The following is a 20807-nucleotide window of genomic DNA, read 5'->3' on the forward strand; positions in this document are numbered from 1 at the left end:
GTGCTGACTGACCTATGGGTATAATCAAACGAATTTTTCCCACGAAAGAGGGGCCCGGGCCCCACAGGCCCCCTCTGGATCCGCCTATGAATATAATTATTTTAAGAACATCATACTGTTATAAGATTAATTTATTTTTAAAACAGCAACCAGTTTCATCAGTTGTTTCCCTTGAAGAGATTATAACTGACTAGTTCCAAGGTACAATGACTTGATGTATTGACTTTTTATTACCCATGTATACTGTTCAAGATTGCATGTTTGAATGAAAAGTTATGATATGTATTTGTTTGCTTTCAAAACATAACAAAACCGCTATGAATTCAGCATGGCCAGTAACTGCAATGAAAAAGAATCATCAAAAACATGCACATGTGTGATTGGTCACTTCTGAAACTAAATAAATTTCATATACACTCAGTTCTTTTGAATTGACCTTGAACGTTTTTTTTTATATTCAGTATGTTTATGTGTCCACACTTATATACATTTGTTACAGTAAGAATGAAAATACCATAGATTTTATATATGATTTTGAGAAGCCCTGAGAACATTTTCAATTGAATGAAATTCTATAAGAAGGAAACTACTGTAGATTTCATATATGATTTAGAAAATCCTTGTGAAGATTTTTAGAAGAATAAAATTCGATAATGGATGGATCATTATCTTCATGTGAACATAATAATTTCATAGGCTTACATGTGGGTCTGGTTAGTGTTTACAAAAAGAGAATAACAGGCAAATAAATCAGAATGAAAGGCAAACAAAATTAGAAAATAGACACAAAATAAAGAATAAAGAATAAATGGGAGCTGCTTTATAAAGCATAGAAAATAAGGGGGTGTTAATACATAAAGAAAAGAGAATAATTGGCAAAATGAATAATGAATAGAGAAAAAATAGAAAATAAATTAAAAAAAAACAACCAACCACCCAGACCCTCTAACATAATAGGAGAACCAAGACTGAAAAAAAAATCTCTTAATAAATTCACCTACCAATAAAAATGACATTTATCTTATATCAAAATAAGTATATAACATATATACCTTTATAAAAGAATGTTTTCAATGAAATTCTATTTCATTTTCATAGTTTAAAATTATATTTTATTTTCTAAGTTTAAAATCTTGTCCATGGAAAGAGGTCACATTTTGTAAGAATATATCTACTGTTTCATTGAAAGTATCATGCCGTAATTCAGCTGTAGGGAATGTCATTTTATTTTTAATAAAAACATGAATTTTAAAACTGAATGATTTTTTTCATGCAAAAATTGTTTAGTTTCCCGGACCATATCGTTGTGCCAAACTTATAATATATATTTTATAACTTTGCCACTTTTTATCATCACACATATTTTGTCTTCCTTTGTAGAGTATGTTTCAATAATTTTTACATGTTTAAGTTCACCACCATATTTTACCAGTGTTCTACTTTTATTTTTAATGGGACCCAAGTTTATTTCCTATTTGATTATTTATAGATTTTTAGAAGGTTAATGATTTGTTTTTAATGATAGTCATGCATTTTGTATTCTTGTTTTTCATGGAAGTTGTGTATTTTGTTGTTTCATATTCTGAACATATGTTATTTTGCCCAAAGCTAAATCTATATGTGTATTTTATCTATTTTCCTTATAGATATGTAACTTTAGTACTGTTGGACTTGTTTTGGTGCTATTCATTAAATATTCAACATTATTTGTATGACCATGATATCCTCATTGAAATATTTGCATTTTATAAACTGATTAAATGTTGGGTAGTTATTCTCACATTTGAAATTTGTTTCTTTTTTTAATTTTTTTATGCAGATTTAAGAAGTTTTAGAAAAATTTTATACCAATCTGACTGAAATTTTAGTGTTTTGTTTAATGTTTTGTGAAAGTTAACCTGTGGAATCTTTTCATTATTTAAATGTTTGGTATTTATTGGTTGAGAATGGTTTGTGGGTAAATACAAGCATTTTAAGCAAGTATGTTGCTTATAATATTAGTTTTTTTATCTTGTTTTTTAAATTTAGTACAGTGGATGTGGGAATATCTGCTTATATCAATATTAATAATGCATTTGATTTAAAACAGGGTTAAGCCATTTTTGAAATTTTTGAGGAAAATATATATAAGTATATATATCTTGCATGTTTTGATTATTATTGTAAATACAAGTCAGTAGTGATATATTTACAATCTGAAATTGAGGATTGAGTTGCTTCTTTATCGACTGATTGCTCCTACATACTGGTGTCGAAGTCATAGATGTTTTCTATTAAGGCTATACATCCCCATAGTGCTCAAAAATGGTGGTCTGAAGGATTTACAACTAAAATTTTGTAAACGACACAATATTTGTATTTTGCAATATAAATACATGTGAGGTTAAGCAGGTTTTCTTCAAGCACCGCCATGGGAAAGGGATTTACAAAACTCCAATATCCCTACGGCTACCTGTTATGCTTATTAATAAGAAGCATGTTTAGTGAAGTAGTGCATTGTCAAGTGTGGAAGAGACATTGCTTGACTAGGGAGGAATTGTACCTATTTTGTAGGGATTGAGGGTTTTTGTTGATTTGTACTTATCATTCCATAATCTCATGTTATAAGAATGTAAATATTTTGACAGCTTTTAGAAATAGTATATGATTCTGTAGAAATTTAATTTCCATGCAAAGTTTTTTTCATTAATATTGTGAAAGAATGCCATTAAACTAAAATGGGAAAGTAGAATTTTTAAACTGTTCAGTGAAAGGTTTCAAAAGTGTAATATTTGTTTGATGTATTAGATTACTAAAAAGTCAAACCAGGATAAAAAAAAAAATGAAAGTATTTTGAATATTTCAAATCAACACAAAATTCAAATTTAATATTTCAACATGGGAATCAGGAAGTGTCTGAGTAATAATTCATAAACAAAAAACTCCATTAAAAATACAAAAAAAACCCTTAAAAACAAGCATAACTTGAATATATTATCTAATTCAAAATTTAGATGTTCAGTTGACAAATTACCTTATGAATTTCAGAAAAAGAAGAAATGAGGTCAGTATAAAAATTCTACTTATCCTAGAGTTTTGACAGTCTTGATCTTAATAGGGGTTTTCTGTAACTTTTTGCTGCTGCTAACAGCTTCACCAGTCTGGAGATATATAAATTGGAGCACATCCTTAGACCTTACTGCTTAAAATAATCTTTTCCTTTCTTCGCTAACATCTTATTACAATATAGATGGATTTAATATATGTACAGCATGCATGACAAAATAGTAGAATTTGCAAAAGTTTTGAGTTGTTTGAAAAATACAACAGAATACTCTTTAAAGATGAAGTAAAACCTAATTGCCGGAACTTATTTTGGTCTGGTTGCACTAAGTGCAAATTGACCTATAGTGGTAGGGGTTGTACCTATTTGTCTACAAAAGTCATACCAGTCCACATTTTTGAAACTTCAAAAAAAGATTGTGAACAAATTTATGTAAATGTCAATGGGGAATAGTTTTTAGCATGTTAAGCATCTGTTATTATGGAATTGTTTATTCATTTTCCCAGATAAAAAAAATGTGCCAAGGTTAAGTGTTCATTGTTTCTCAGTAAGTTTATATGAAAGCTAAATATTTTTGTATAGGTTGATTCTTAGAGTATAATTAATACCTATTTAATGTTTATTTACTTTTGTGGTCATGATAATGCAAACCACGTTTTTCAACTTAATATAATTCTTGGTCAGGTTTATTTATCAGCATAACGAATTCTTTGATAATTATTGTCATGTAAATTCACTCAAAGATATATATAGATTTTTCTAAGTCTTGTATAACTAGGTCAATTTAAAAGTAAGTTGACATTGAACTTTGACTGACATCAACTACTTTATTGTGCAATGCATATCGTGTGTGTTATTGTTGTGCCAATTAACAGTGTATGAGAATAAAAACACACCAACAAAGAAAAACTTGTTAAATATATCACTTTCAGGTTGGCTACAAAGGAGTGGACTTTGAAAATATACATGATGTATCTACTAAAATAAGTTTTCTAGCAGTACTATGATGTTTCATTATCATAATGAGTATTAGCACATACAAAAAAGTATTACATGTGGTACATTCTTTTCATTTTAAGGCAACAGTAGTATACTGCTGTTCAAAAGTCATAAATCAATTGAAGAAAAAAGAAATTGGGGGTTACAAAGCGAAACCTAGGGAACACATCATGATCAACAATAAGAGAAAAACAAACGAATAATAGGAACACCTAAGAGCAAGAAAAACAAAAACAAACACACACTATAGTGTTGTAGGATCAATTTCAATCATTGTTTGCCTCTGAATAAGTAATTACTGGAATGTAAAAAAAAAAACGTCTTTCAATTTCTATAAAAAGAATTATCTGCAGATTTTAGTAGAAACTTGTTCCTTTGAATTAAAATAGAATAATTGGAGAGAGTGGTATTTAGTCATGAGTAGTTGCTAGCTTACTGTGCCTTTATTGTTCAAGCCAGGTTGTGAAATTTTTATTTACTTGTTTTCTTATTGCAGATAATATGAGAACACCATCTTATGAATTAAGTTTAAGATTGTATAAACATGTATTTTTACTTTCACTTTAGAATTATATATGATTGTATTGGACACCTTTTTCTACTTTCACTTCAGAATAATAATGAATCACTGTTATTAACTATGTTACTGTATATGGGTTGTTATTAAAAGTAGATATATTATCAAAACATGTTTATAGTTGGATCTTTTTATCTTAGTGTATTTCTGTCCATTTTAATTTTCAGACAATATGGCCATTGGTTAACAAATTATTGTAAGAACATGAACAATATAAGTTACAAAATATAATTCCATTTTCATAGTCAGTGGGAACTTTTTTAAATATTGCAAAATGCTTGTTAGATGATTAATTTTTTATTAAGGAGATCAATTGTTGAGGTTTTGTGCACTATATATTTATGATTGTGCTTCGCACAGTTTGTATGCTCAAAGTTGTTTATTTTGTAACTACAGATGCAAGATTTTATTCATTTTCACAAATCATATCATACTCAGTTTTATCAAAAGATAAATTTACAGATACATATTTTCTGTTTGATAATTTCCATCCAACTTTTTTCAAAACTGCAGTCAGCTCCTACATTTTTCGGTCAGCAATTTTTTAAATAGATTTGTAAAGGCAGTCTGTTTTGGTACAATTTTTTTTAACAAAGATCTGTGGTGATGCTTTGTGGAAGATTTGAATGAATACCAAGGAGGTACTGTTGTTCATATCTTGGATTTGTAGATTTCAGCTTTACTTAAATGCAGATTTTTTAATTTAAAAAGATGTAAATTTTTTGTTTCAAAAATAATTTACAATTTTACAGGTTTACAAGATGTAGCCTATTTGATTGATTGACTGATTGATTGAAGCTGTTTTAGTGTCCAGTATAAATTAATACATGTAAAATACATTTTTTGTTACACTATCTTGTTGATTATGAATATCAAAAAGGTTTCTTTAAAAAAAGCTTTGTAAAACATATTTTCGTTTGGTGATGTAGAGCGTTATACAACCCCAAACTATCTAACATATTGTCAATAATTTAAGTAGCATAAATAAGTGATATTTATCTACTGAAAAAGGTAAAACTGTTTAAAGGAGTAGGTGTTGTAATGGCCGATTCTGGCCTCAAATTTCAGGTTCATCTAACGAAAGATTTTGGACATTTTTAAAAACTTAAGTGTCTATTTCAATAAGTTTATTTGACAGATTTTAGCTGATTAAGGCATTAAAAACGTTCAGATTCATGCTTAAATATAAAACATCTATCAAATATGTCAAAATACGTCACTTTTCAGATGGTTTCTGTCAAAAATTAAAGTTGCCGCATCCGTGTTCAACCTCAACCTTTATATATCTTATGTATTATTATCAAATACAACTTACATTTCAATATTATGAATGAACACGAATGCGGCCACTTTCATTTAAGAAGAAAAAGTCTATAATTTAACTAAAATGCTAAAATTGTGAAGATTTCAGTAATTTCGCATGACTTAATGATGCTAATATGCGATATATGTGAATTGCATTGTCAAAAACAGCCCATATTTTATGTGTCAGAAGCATATTCTTCTTTCCAGTAAATAGATAAAAGATTACATTTTAACAATTTTGTAAAACTGCTATATTGTAGGGCCAAAACCTACTCCTTTGAAATTGAGAGAGCAATTGTTTTCAAATTAAAAATTTAAATGTCAAAAGTCATGATAGCCAAATAAGAATAATTATAATTTATTTACTATTCAAACCCTGTTTTAGACAAGGAGGCATTTCTAGTTTGTCTAAGCATTGTTTGAATATGTTTTGTTTATTAAGAAACCTTCACATTATGAAGTCCAACTAATTCAATGGATGCTAAGAGATTTATTGACAATATGTTAGTCAGTTTGGAGTCGTATTACGTTCTACATAACAACTTAATAACAAAAATCTGTTTTACACAGCTTTGAAAGTTTTGCTGGACAAAATATTCACTTGACAATATTCACCTATAATGATTATTCGACATGCTTTTACTTCTTTTTAATTCAGATTCCATTTTTCTTCCTGATTATGATTTAAATATTGTTTAATATTATTATGCAAATACTTACTAGGTTATTCATTTATTTGTTACTTTTTTCTTGCATTTTGTGCAATACATTGTTTGTACTAACTATTCTAATGCATATAATCTGCAATAAATAATTTTTCATGTGTATTTTGTTGGTGTATATGCTGTGAAGTACAACCTTGTGGAAAAAAGAAAATCATAGAATCTAGCTTAAGAGTTACAGATATTAAAAGAGAACACACACAATTGTAAAAAATGTTTAAACAATTTCGTTTTGGTTTTTTGTTTATCAAAGTTATATTCCCATTAATTACACCAGAAAATCAGAGTGTCAGGTACATTACAATAACACTACAAGAAGCAGACAACCCTATTATGAGATACAGTTGCATTTTGCACATTACTGAAAAAAGTTTTATCTCAATCTTTGAGGTACATGTTTTATACAAGTACAAAAATATCTCATTAAGAAAATAAAGAGATTTGGTTTGATAGCCAATGAAACAACAATACACCAAAGACCAGTTGATGTGAATAGTAAATAAGTTATAGAACTCTTATCATGGCAATTACTATGAAGTCATGAGGTTTTACTACAAACTTAATTTTTCAACTTTCCCATTTGAACCATTACATTTGTATAATGACTTAGGTTTCCCTAATTCAACATATTGTTTGTACGAATATACAGATTTATTTGAATTTTAATAATAAATAACTTCATACAATAGTTTTGTCATTGCAATTTTCACTGAGATGAAGGACAAAAGAGGGAAGAAAGATACCAAAGGGACAGTCAAACTCATAAATCTGACAAAACTGACAACGCCATGGCTAAAAATGAAAAAAGACAAACAAACAACAGCACACATGACACAACATAGAAAACTAAAGAATAAACAACACGAACCCCAACAAAAAACTAGGGGTGATCTCAGGTGCTCCGGAAGGGTAAGCAGATCCTGCTCCACATGTGGCACCCGTCGTGTTGCTTATGTGATAACAAATCTGGTAAATAGTCTAATTCGGTAGGTCATATTCATGAAAGGGAAGGGGATTGTAGTTACGACGAAAGGAACATATCCGATATCATTTGTGAAACGGTTTTTCAATAACGGTCAACCAACTCGTGATAGCGTCCGTAAAATTTACAAAGGGATGAATTCAATTTCACTATTTGGAACTCTTGGTTTAATAGCTTCCTTGTGAGCAGCAACCCTCTATCAAGAAAATCATGATAGGAAATCCAAGCACGGATATATCGTATCGACCCGTATGCAGGTGCTGCTAGAATGTTGCTACTTAGAAACGGAAAGTTCACAATTGGAAAGCTGAAATCATCTCTTTTGTCGTAAAGTTTTGTTTTCAACCGACCCTCATTGTCAATTTCTAGATGTAAGTCAAGATATGAGCTAGCAACGGAAACCTAATATTTGTGACTTATAAGCTCTATACACTCTGTTGTACAATCTTATATGTTGCAAGTTACCAAAAGTGCTTTTAACAATACGTGGGAGTTATTTTACCAATGACAATAGGCTAAAATCATTTTTTTGGTATGTGTCTAATCAAAATGTTTGCCTGTCATACAAACGTCAAATCATGTTGACATCGGTTTCATAATTCAGTAGTTAGAAAGAGTTTTGGAATTATAAAAGTGAGAAAAGAAACGAGGAGAGTCATGAGTGTATCAAAGAGATAATAAGCGGAACATAGAACTAAAACCAGCTACTTAGTGAACACAGCAAGAGAGTTCTCCATCTGGAGGCGGGCTTCAGCTGGTCCCTATACAATGATGCATGTTTAGATTTACTAAGTAACATTTATTACTAAGGGAACCTTTCTGAAATTTTATCAACTGTGATTTTTCATGATCAGAAACTGAGAAAATTAAAGTTTTTTTCTTGATTAAATATTTTTTTATTTTCGGCTGATAGATTTATCTTTCTAACAAGAGAATAAATGTTTTCTTGGTGAATTTTAACAAGTTTGTTATCATTTACAAGGGTTTTTAGTTCATCAAATAATCTTATTACATTGGCGTAACAAGATTTTGAATAATATGAAATTTTGTAAAGAAAGACAGGAGGTCCCTCGACATCATGATAAACAGAATGAATGGAGAAGGCACCATGTATTACATATACAGTTAAACCTTTGTTAAGCTTTCTTAGTTTCAGTTGTACTTAAGAATCATACAACATTTAACATAGTGTAGCAAAGCAATGTAGAAGAGAATGGTAAAGGGTTATTTTCATGCAATATGTTTTGCCATTTTTATTTCACGTGCAGCCGTGAAAAAGGTTCGTTATTCACTGTGGTTCGTGAAATGGGTAAAAAGATCAGCATGTAAGACATTTTTAATTTTGTGTTCATCGTGAAATAGCAATTTTAATTCGTGTTCTTCCATGCAGATACCCCCTTTACGGCCCTCATAGAAGAGTCAGACATCTAGCTTCATTTTAAAGTTGGTAAAGAACCAGTGGCAGATCCATAAATTTTCTTAAGGGGGGCACACTGACTGCCTAAGAGGGACCTGCCTAAGTCATGCTTCAGTGATTCCTTATATAAGAAACCATTTTTTTTCGAACAAAAGGAGAGGGCAACCTAGGCACTCCTGTTAATTTGCCTCTGAAAACACTTCATAACTTTTATGAGTTGATAGTGCTTTTCTGGATTTACCATCATCAGGAACTCTCACAACCAAATACTTGAAATCCAAGGATGTATAATTATAAAAAAGAAAGATGTGGTATAATTGCCAATGAGACCTCTATCTTCAAGAGACTAAATGACACAGAAATTAACAACTATAGGTCACCTTACGGCCTTCAACAATTAGCAAAGTCTATACCACATAGTCAGATATAAAAGATCCCCAAAAGACAATGCAAAACAATTCAAACAAGAAAAATAACAGCCTTATTTATGTACAAAAAATGAAGACCTGAAACAGTTGAATAGCTTTATTGACTATAATAACATGTTTATTGACATTTTTAGGTAATTGACGACATCAAAAGTTCAATGAAGGATAAAAAACTTAATTCACATAGTTTTTTCACTGAACCCCCCCCTCCCCCCTCCACCCCCTCTTAACTTAATTTGGGAAAAATTGATTGACCCATATAGATATATGCAAAAATCAATGTCGGATAACCACATCTTGCAGCAATTCACCCCCACCCCACCCCAAACTATTTGAATTAAGTTTGTTTATGTTACATTGATCTTTTGATGTCGTCCCTAACCCAGTGATAGAATACAATGTCACAGACTGACACAGAGTCTGACAGCTTCTACTCAAAGAAGATCACATTGACTTGTTTAAAAAGTGAATTTTAATGACAATCTCACATAACATACAGTAGTGATAAAATACAGAGGAGTTCAACAGTCTCTCCTTGAAGTAGTTCACTTTGACTTAGTATAAAGGGTTCACTGATGTTCTCATGTAAAGTAGTATAATAAAGTAGGTCATGTTGACTTATAACAGAAGGTTCATAGAAATTCTCATGTAACATAGTGTTAGCATACAATACAGGAGAATAACAGTTTCTCCTTGAAGTAGGTCACATTGACTTATGCTAAATTTAAAAAGGTCAACATTCTCATGTAACATGGTGTTAGCATACAATACAGGAAAATGACAGCTTGCTTCTCCTTGAAGTTGGTCACATTGACTTATTATAAAAGGTTAACATTCTCATGTCACATGGTGTTAGCATACAATACATGAGAATCTAACAGCTTCTCCTTAAAGTAGGTCACATTGACTTATGATAAAAGGTCGACATTCTCTTGTAACATAGTGTTAGCATACAATACAGGAGAAAGACAGCTTCTTAGAATAGGTCACATTGACTTATGATAAAAGGTCGCCATTCCCATGTTACATGGTGTTAGCATACAATACAGGAGAATCTGACAGCTTCACCTAAAGTAGGTCTCATTGACTTATAATGAAAGGTCAACATTCTCATGTAACATAGTGTTAGCATATAATACAGGAGAATGACAGCTTCTTAAAATAGGTCACATTGACTTATGATAAAAGGTCGACATTCTCATGTAACATGGTGTTAGCATACATATGTTCAATATAGGATAGTCTGACAGCTTCTCCTTAAAGTAGGTCACATTGAATCATAAAAAAGGTTCATATTTTTATACGACCGCAAAAATTGAATTTTTTTTGGTCGTATATTGGTATCACGTTGGCGTCAGCGTGGTGGTCGTGGTCGTGGTCGTCCTCCTCCTCGTAGTCGTCGTCGTCCGAATACTTTTGGTTTTCGCACTGTAACTTTAGTTTAAGTAAATAGAAATCTATGAAATTTTGACAAAAGGTTTATGACCACAAAAGGAAGGTTAAGATTGATTTTAGGAGTTTTGGTTCCAACTGTTTAGGAATAAGGGGCCAAAAAGGACCGATATAAGCATTTTTCTTGGGTTAGCACCATAACTTTAGTATAAGTAAATAGAAATCTATGAAATTTAAACACAAGGTTTATGACCATAAAGGGAAGGTTGGAATTGATTTTGGGAGTTGAGATCCTAACAGTTTAGGAATTAGGGGCCAAAAAGGGCCCAAATAAGCATTTTTCTTTGGTTTCGCACCATAACTTTAGTATAAGTAAATAGAAATCTATGAAATTTTGACACAAGGTTTATGACCACAAAAGGAAGGTTGGGATTGATTTTGGAAGTTTTGATCCCAGCAGTTTAGGAATTAAGGCCAAAAAGGGCCCAAATTAGCATTTGCTTGGTTTTCGCACTATAACTTTAGTTTAAGTGAATAGAAATCTATGAAATTTTGACACAAGGTTTATGACCACAAAAGGAAGGTTGGGAATGATTGTGGGAGTTTTGGTCCCAACAGTTTAGGAATTAGGGGCCAAAAAGGGGCCCAAATTAGCATTTTTCTTCGGTTTCGCAACATAACTTTAGTATAAGTAAATAGAAATCTATGAAATTTAAACACAAGGTTTATAACAATAAAAGGAAGGTTGGGTTTGATTTTGGGAGTTGAGATCCCAACAGTTTAAGAATAAGTGGCCCAAAGGGTCAAAAATTGAATAATTGGGGTTCTTTGATATGCTGAATCTAACTGTGTATGTAGATTCTTAATTTTTGGTCCCGTTTTCAAATTGGTCTACATTAAGGTCCAAAGGGTCCAAAATTAAACTGAGTTTGATTTTAACAAAAATTGAATTCTTGGGCTTCTTTGATATGCTGAATCTAAACATGTACTTAGATTTTTGATTATGGGCCCAGTTTTCAAGTTGGTCCAAATCAGGATCCAAAATTATTTTATTAAGTATTCAGCAATATCAAGAAATCTTCAATTGCACAGTATTGCGCAATAGCAAGACATCTTCAATTGCACAGTATTGTGCAATAGCAAGTATTTTCAATTGCACAGTATTGCGCAATAGCAAGAAAATATCTAATTGCACAATATTGCGCAATAGCAAGAAATGTTCAATTGGAGTTATTTTTCTTTGTTCACAATAGTAGTTGAATCAACTTAAATCATTGTTTTATACAATATACAATGTATATTCACTTTTACTACCAACTGATAAATTAAAACAATCTTTAACATTCAGTGACAACAAGCACTTTTTTCATTTTAATATTTTATGATGTATTTAAAAGAGTAGTTATTGTTGCAAACTCCATTAGAAATTTGAATCGAGATCAGTTATGGAAAAAGGGAAAGGGGGATGTGAACAAAAATGGGGGGGTGTTAATTTTTTCTCATTTCAGATTTCATAAACAAAAAGAAAATTTCTCCAAACATTTTTTTGAGAGGATTAATATTCAACAGCATAGTGATTTGCTCAAAGGCAAAAACAAATTTTAAGTTTATTAGACCACATTCATTCTGAGTCAGAAACCATGCTGTGCAAACTATTTAATCACAATCCAAATTTAGAGCTGAATCCAGCTTGTATGTTGTGTCCATACTTGCCCCAACTGTTCAGGGTTCAACCCTGCGGTCGTATAAAGCTGCACCCTGTGGAGCATCTGGTTTAATGTAGCATAGAGTTAAAATACAATATTGGAGAGGCCTGACAGCATCCTTCTTGAAGTAGGCCAGATTGACCTATAAAAAAGTTTCAAATTTCATGTAGCATAGTGTTAAAGAACAGTTGAATTCTCAGAGTCTGACAGCTTCCCTCTTTGAATATGCCACGTTGACCTATAAAAAAGGTTCATATTTCATGTAGCATCGGGTTAAAATATACTATTGGAGAGTCTGACAGCTTCCCTCTTTAAGTAGGCCACATTTACCTATAAAAAGGGTACACGTTGACATTCTCATATAACAAAGTTATAGAATTTAATATAAATGAGAATCTTACAGCTTCACCATAATTCACCATAATTAGGTCACATGGACTTATAATTCACTGACCTGCATTTAGATGTCATACAATGTTTGTTACATCAGATAAATATGAGAATGGAAATGGGGAATGTGTCAAAGAGACAACAATCCGACCAAAAAGCAGACAACACAGAAAGCTACCAATGGGTCTTCTGCACAGCAGGAAAATCCCACACCCTAAGGAGTCCTCAGCTGGCCCCTAGATAAAATTATGTACTAGTTCATGGACAACACACTGAATTCCTAAACATATATATATGAATTAACTAAAATGAAAAACCATAAAAGAACATAGATATATTCTTGTGTTCCAATAAGGGTGTTTGATGAGCTTTAATTATCAGGCATTTATACAATATGATTTATAAACACATTTTCACAATGAAAAAAATAAAAACTGTTCACATATTTGCATATATCATATACATGTATATATAACGCAAGCTGTATTTAAGTCAGGACCATAATCATAAAACGAGTTACCATTACTATTGTAGCTGTATACTAATTAACGTTTCGTCTAACATCTAGACATTTATTGATATAATTACCTATATATTTCAGAGAAAAAAAATTTTAATTCGCGACTTATCATATAAATTTTGTCTCATTTGTTAGGTCTGAAAAATGATGACATATATTGTTTACTTCTTTGAATAATATCTACATATAACCTATCTAAATATGACTAACTATGTATAGGTTGCGTCAGCTTCGTACTTGAAGTTCAGATAGACTTAAGCAGTTAAGGATGTACTTAGATAAAATTTAAAAAAATCAAGAATTTGAAATTGATACAATAAGTCGAAAGAGCATTAATAAAGGAACAAAATAAGGTAAAAATATTGAGAATTCATGGAGCTCCTTTTCGAGATATTTGATTTTATAAAATATGGCGGGAATAGGCTGACTCTGACTTTTACCTTATATTGACATTTTGGTCTCAAATCAAAAGAAAAGAAATCAAGAACCTGCTTAAATTTTGGTAAAATACCTTTTATGAACTCATTAAGTCTAATATGAAAAGATAAATGGGTGTTATGGGGTAAAAATTTTACTGTGTATCGTATGGGAAAAGGCCAAGGATTCTGAACATCTGACACAAATTCCCAAACCACACCCAAGTACAATGTTAATTTATTTTTGTTGACCTTATTTAACAAATTGCAGAAAGGTGATACTATTTTCACTGTTTGTCCTTGGAGTATGTGTTTGTGTTTGTGAAAAGGAAGGGGGGTTAGTCATTGGATTGTTCATGTGTAATTTAAGAAATCTAGGACAATACCTTGTTAATGCATTGCATTTAAGAAAATTTATGGAACCCAATTAAACTTGGTATACATAATACATTTCAAGATTTAGTGAGCAGGGTGCAGCTGAGGTCCAGGGTATTACAGACTTCACTGGTTGAGCAAATTAATGAGACTTGATTTATATAAATCAAATTAAAGAGAGTTCTGTGGTACTTTTATTATCCATGTCAGATGTAATAGGTCAAGGTCACAGGCCTCTGAATCAAAGCATCGTTAAAAAATTGCAGACTACACTGATTTGGCAAATTTGTATGAACAGAGGGTTTATCAAGGTCAAATATATCCCTGATGACAAGTGTTAAGGTCAAATCTTGATAACTTGATACAGACTTACATTAAACTTGTATGAAAAGAGTATTAGACACAATTATTTTTCAAGGTTAAAGATATCTCTGTTGTCTAGGGTGAAGGTTAAATCTTGACAACTTGGTACATACTTAAATTAAACTTGTATTGATTTTCAAGGTCAAAAGGTCAAAGTCAACTCAATATGACTATATAGCTTGTGGAATCTTCTTACAACTAGACATACATTATTTCCTTCCAAGAGAGGTTGATGACATCACAAGTTGAATGAGAGGTTGAAGATCAAAATAGTTATATTTTGTAATTTGCCATTCTAGACACCAAATTATGTCCTGCAATTTCATAAGGCTTTGTGGTAGAATTGCTTATGCTGGTTTTCAGAATGTCTGAGTAGGCTATGAGGCATCAAACCAATCTGATATTCTAGTACGCATGCATTTAGATGATATAGACTGGAGTCAGTCTGATATATACTAGTACACATGCATTTAGAAGATATAGACTGGAGTCAGTCTGATATATACTAGTACACATGCATTTAGATGATATAAACTTGAGTCAGTTTGATGTATACTAGTACACATGCATTTAGATGATATAGACTGGAGTCAGTCTGATATATACTAGTACACATGCATTTAGATGATATAGACTGGAGTCAGTTTGATGTATACTAGTACACATGCATTTAGATGATATAGACTGGAGTCAGTCTGATATATACTAATACACATGCATTTAGATGATATAGACTGGACATGGAAGAACCAGGATCGTATGACAATATTAAAACTTATTCCATAATTTACAACTAAGCTCAGTCCAATCCTTTCAAATGTAATGATGAATACATATTTCTTCAACAATACTTCTTTCTGCTTTAAACTTAATTAAATTCTGTCTGAACTGTAGGAATGCTGGAATTGAATTTTCTGCGTGGTTTCCCGGTGGGTAAACAGCATCAAACTCTTTAGCTTGTATATGAGAGATATTCCCAATAAAGGGACTTAGTTTTCCGTGAAGTTGCTCTAAATGGTAAATTAAAAGTTTTTTCCTGGTCCTCTATAGACATTTATTTAATTGAAATATGTTTTCGTACCATTCGGCATGTTTTGATGGTCAATTTTATGCATTTTATATGGAGAGACTTAGTGCTTTGTGGATTACGCAATGTATTTGTCATGGATGTATGTTATTAGAAATTAGACATTAATAATTATAAAAAGACCAGAAGGATGTATGATCTGGTCAACAAAAGAAAAGTTGTTTTTTTACCATCTACTTACTATTCATCTTTTCTTTTTCTACATTTCCTAGAAAATTAACATAGCAATTTTTTCAACATTTAGCTCTATTTATATTTTAGCGTCACAAAGAGCCTCTAGTTTGAATTTTTACCATAATTTCAGTTGATTTTGGCATGATTAACCTTGGCTGCCATCCACGATCCAAATAATGTTTATATTAATGAATACTGTATCAAAATTGCATGGGGGATTGCGGGTTAAAGAATGATGCATGTGAAAAGTACTAGATGCACCACTGAATTTGAATTGTCTCATTGGCAATCATTTATTTCTGGATCCACCACTGCATTGGAATCTTTTGTTTACAAAATATTTTGGATTGTAGGTGGCAGCAAAAATTTACAAAATGGGCTATATCTTTGTAGTTTATAATGTACTTTAATGAAAATAACTGATTCATTTGGCATTAAGGCTTTTGAAATAGACCCATTTACCAACAAAATTGTGACCTTTTTGAAGTTTTATGATAAAGTTGATATGTTAGTGCCATAAGTGAACCTTGTCCTTTGAGACATACACAAAACACCTTTAACTTAGTTCAGTGACTTAATCTTTACTAAATATCAGTATGGAAAGTCCTTTCTTAGTTTGATTATTTTGAAATTTTGATTGGATACACTATTCCAGAATAACTATGATAATTAAGCTGGTGCCCAACACTTTCACTAAAATTAATTTGGCTTGTTTAATTTTCATACAATTTTGACAAAGTATTTACTTTGACCCTTTCACAAGTATATAAAAATTTCAAAAATTTTGAACCAACCGTTTTGTCAGAAAAATTACTATGGTTATACAGCACTTTGACAAACAACAATTTTGATCACTGAGAAGCTTAATATTCCCTTTTAAACACTATGTAATTAAAACGTTTAGCGGATTTTACAGAGTTATCTCCCTGTAGTGTTAGGTATATCTTAACTTCATATAGTTTACTAGGAGTTTTATTGAAAACAAAATGTACAATGTATAGATTAATGATGCATCTGATACAGAAATATGCAAGTCTCTTCTGTTGGTATTAAAAACATATGAAATGAGGGATGTAGTAATGCAAATGTCCCTTGGATTGTCTGTCAATCCCAAGTATGGATGGTTTTGACATATTGTTATAGAGTTATTTCCCTTAGTTTTATTGAAATATGTTCTTTCTTCAGATGACATAGTATGATTGTTCGAAACCCTCATGATATTTCTTACAATGTAATGTAACCAAAACAGGTTGCATTCATTAGGAATTTTGGTTCTTGGCATGATCTTTTAAAAAAGTTATTCTATTTGTGATCACCTTAATTTAGTTGGGGGTTGGGTTTTTTTTTTTGGGGGGGGGGGGAGGGAGATTTTCTCTGTTTTATACCATAACTATACTTAAACTTGTTCAATGAAGACAAGAGCATCTGTAAATTAACCCCAAAATAATTGTGTATTATGATCTACATGTTTCACCCAACAAGCAAAGTGTCATCAGGACAAGTACTATTATGAAATTATAAGAACAATGAGATACAAAATCTACCATTGCATGGTTTGCTGGACAACTGTGAACCTTTAGGTATCCACTTGCATTTTATCCTACCACAGGATTTCCACTCCAGGTGTAGGTTCACCACACAAAACTTGTTTAATAAACAAAATAGAAATGGGGTCTTCATTAAGAGCCTCAACAAAAAGGGATACAAATGATAACAGAAATATGACTTATCCTCATACAACTGATGTACATATTTCTGTTTTTTTATGGCCTAATGAAAATGCTAATTATTTCTCCATATTCTTTGTGCATTTTCTTGAAGATTTTTACACAAAAATCTCTTTCTCAAATGAAAATAAGATTTAGTATTTTTCCAGTAGCAGAACAAACATCAGAGAGAATATTTTTCCTGATAAGATTAAGTAATTTTGTAGAACAGAAGTGATACTAGTGTGTTAGTGATTTTATCTGTAGTTTCCACTGATCCTCTTAAAAAAGTACATATCTAAAAGATTTTTATTCTCAGGGCTATTTGGCCACTAGGGAGGGGTTTAATTGGGGACATTAACACATATGAGTAGGAATTAGGTTCTAGAATGAAGTTAATATTTATAGTTATAAGGGGATTATACATTGAATTGAAGATTTTACATTGTAGCATATGTTTTTCAATAAGAGAAATGTATATATTTACCATCAATATTTCTGGATTAAATTGTACTGTTTCAATTAAGATATTTTTTTATATGTACATATTCAAATTTTCTAAAACACTTTCATACCTTCTGTTTTAAATAAAAAGGACATTTTGAATCACATATGCAAAGGAAACTGGAGCTTCCTAAAACTATCTTCAATTTTCCTATACTTTTGTTAATCGCCACATTTCACAAATTGTTCAGATGGTTGACTAAGAAATTTTCTTATTGATGAGGACAATTTCTTCATGACCCTTTTCTCAGTAGCCCCTTGCAACAATCCCTAAATTTTATGAGACCATCTCTTCTTTATCCTCTCTTTTGAATATGTCAGTGTTGTAATCATAAGAAAGTATGTATACATATAAATGTATATCTTATGTTTTATCTATGTTCGTTATGTCGACTGACAGAATATAGCGTTTCCTTTTGATGTTGAATGACATAAAACATAAAGGCATTGTGAGGGATTTTTACTTTCATCTTTCAACATGACTTTACAAGAATATGTATGTAAAAGTACATTTGATTTACTGTGGATTCATTATTATTTGTTGGATACCAATTTTTCGTGGATTTCGTGGCAACAGTTGAACAAAGAAATTAAGTGTTCAATATTGTTTTTATTCTGATGACGGTGCCGTAGGCACCGAAACATGTCGATCAATAAATTTCTGCAGCAGTCCCTAAAGTGTTGTTGTTATAAGACTCTCTACATTTTATGTTTTTTATCATAACGACACTGCATACCCCCGGGTATCCACTTTATGGACTCTACCGTACTACAGACTCACCAGGCGTTGGTTCACTTTCGTTTGTAAAAGAAATTAAGTGTTCAACGAATACCAAATTTTCCATAGGCTTGTATGCATACTTCAGCAAAACCATGAAATTAAGTATCCACGAACATGTAAGTGTTCCTCAATCCACGAAAATTGATACCCACGAAAATAAATGAATCCACAGTTACATACTCTTTTCTGGATCTTGTTAAATTAAAGAAAATTAGATTTTTAGAATTTAATACTGTAAATTCAGAAATTCATGTCAGTGTTTTACTTATACTTTTGAGTATCAAAACAATAAGAACTCACATTCTGATATCTAGTACATATAACTGTATGAAGATTTACCTGAAATTGCTAAAATTAATCTCACATTTTTGTTTAAATATACTTTAATCAAAAATTGCAATAATAATTGATGCAGTAATTTCTGAATTTACAGTAAAAGTTAAAAGCATATGAATTGAAACAAATAGTTTTATGTGCCTGTCCCAAGCGATGAACATTGTCAGTAGTTTTATCTTAAAGTTTTTGTCATTTATGAAATTTTGTGTTGAAATTTTTGTCTCTGTGTTCACAATTTTTCTAGACTTGATGGGATTTCAGGGTTTCTGTTCATTGTTGAAGATTTTTCTTGATGTCGATAATGGTTTTCATGGCCTTCTCATGGTCTTGTGGTACCCTGCTTGCAGCTAGCAATATATATAGTGCAAGAGGCCTGCTCAGTCAAGCTTAATAGGATTAAAAAATCAGCATTTGGTGCATCCATACTAAGCATGCTGCATTTAGGAGTCAGAACAATAACTGCATGATCAGTCTGGAGTGAAAAAAAAATGTTTCTGGGTAGGGAGCGACATATCTCCCTGTTGACTGTTAAAATCTGTCTTTGTGTGCTGGTCTAGTAAACATGTTCCTGTTTCGAATATGCATTAAACTTCATACTGGACACTTAACAGCCAATCATAATCTCATTGTTTTTTTTATTGTTAGGTTGCTGTTTCGTTGAGGTTTTCTCCACATCTTCTTCTATTTATTTTGATATCTGATGTATTTTTAACTATTTTTTTACATTACAAATATGCTTATGATCTGTGTTGGGAGTAAATATTGCACTTGATAAACTGAGGATGTCATGAAATGAATTTAAAACCATTTTTATTGTACACACAACATTAATTATATAAGAAATAGCATGCAATGTGGATTCTGAATTATGTTATGTTATGTTCTTATACTTTAATATTATTCTACAGTTTATGTAAAAAGTCCCATAGAGAACTGTATTTTCCATGATCCCTAAAAAAATCGTGTTTTCTATAGAAATTTCAGCTTAGTAAAAAAAAAATTCTCTCTCCATGTTCTCCAAATTGTAAATATTTAATCACTAATTATGAATTAGAAAGAAAAAAATCTGAAATTTATGGTTTATGAGGAAATAAATGACAAAAGAAGAGATGTCTTCCCCAATGTAAACTATTTATATAAAAATTCCTTTTTCATATTTGTGCTTCTTTCTTTTTAAACTGACACAGTGAATAAAGTTGCACAATTTATTCCTTTGGAATTTATAAATCATGACTCTATTATTAAGTAAATCTCTTGTAACTCTACCTTTTTCTCCTCCCTCTCCTAAAATACCACAAATTCAAAATAACCCATGATCGAGGTATATAAGGTTATTTTTTTAATTGTAGAAAGGGAGACAATTCAGTTATAATATTTTGATTATTAACAACAATTTTTTTATTTATTTCAGTTCCTTCATTATAAAGTGCTTCAAGCCTTTCTCAGCCCAGATAGATACAGTTGGAGGTTATAGCAAGTTGTAAGTGGAAACCAGCAACTATCATAAAGATTTAGCTGTCAGGGTTCAAAAGTATGTACACATGATCAGTTGAAGGTCAAGGAACAGTAAATGGGCTATGTCTC

General features: G+C 31.1%; 1 protein-coding gene and 1 long non-coding RNA gene across 2 annotated transcripts in view; one reads left to right on the forward strand and one right to left on the reverse strand.

Moving 5' to 3' along the window:
• The window catches only part of LOC139488649 (uncharacterized), a 103490-nt gene that overhangs the window by 16503 nt on the left and 66180 nt on the right, over nt 1-20807 (reverse strand). The gene's annotated exons all lie outside the window — the stretch shown is intronic.
• Nucleotides 26-6749, forward strand: LOC139488656 (uncharacterized). The gene is made up of 2 exons (XR_011656058.1): nt 26-201; nt 3028-6749. It is a non-coding gene; the product is annotated as an uncharacterized lncRNA (long non-coding RNA).

This window comes from Mytilus edulis, chromosome 9 (genome assembly GCF_963676685.1).
Source record: "Mytilus edulis chromosome 9, xbMytEdul2.2, whole genome shotgun sequence".
Classification (NCBI taxonomy): domain Eukaryota; kingdom Metazoa; phylum Mollusca; class Bivalvia; order Mytilida; family Mytilidae; genus Mytilus; species Mytilus edulis.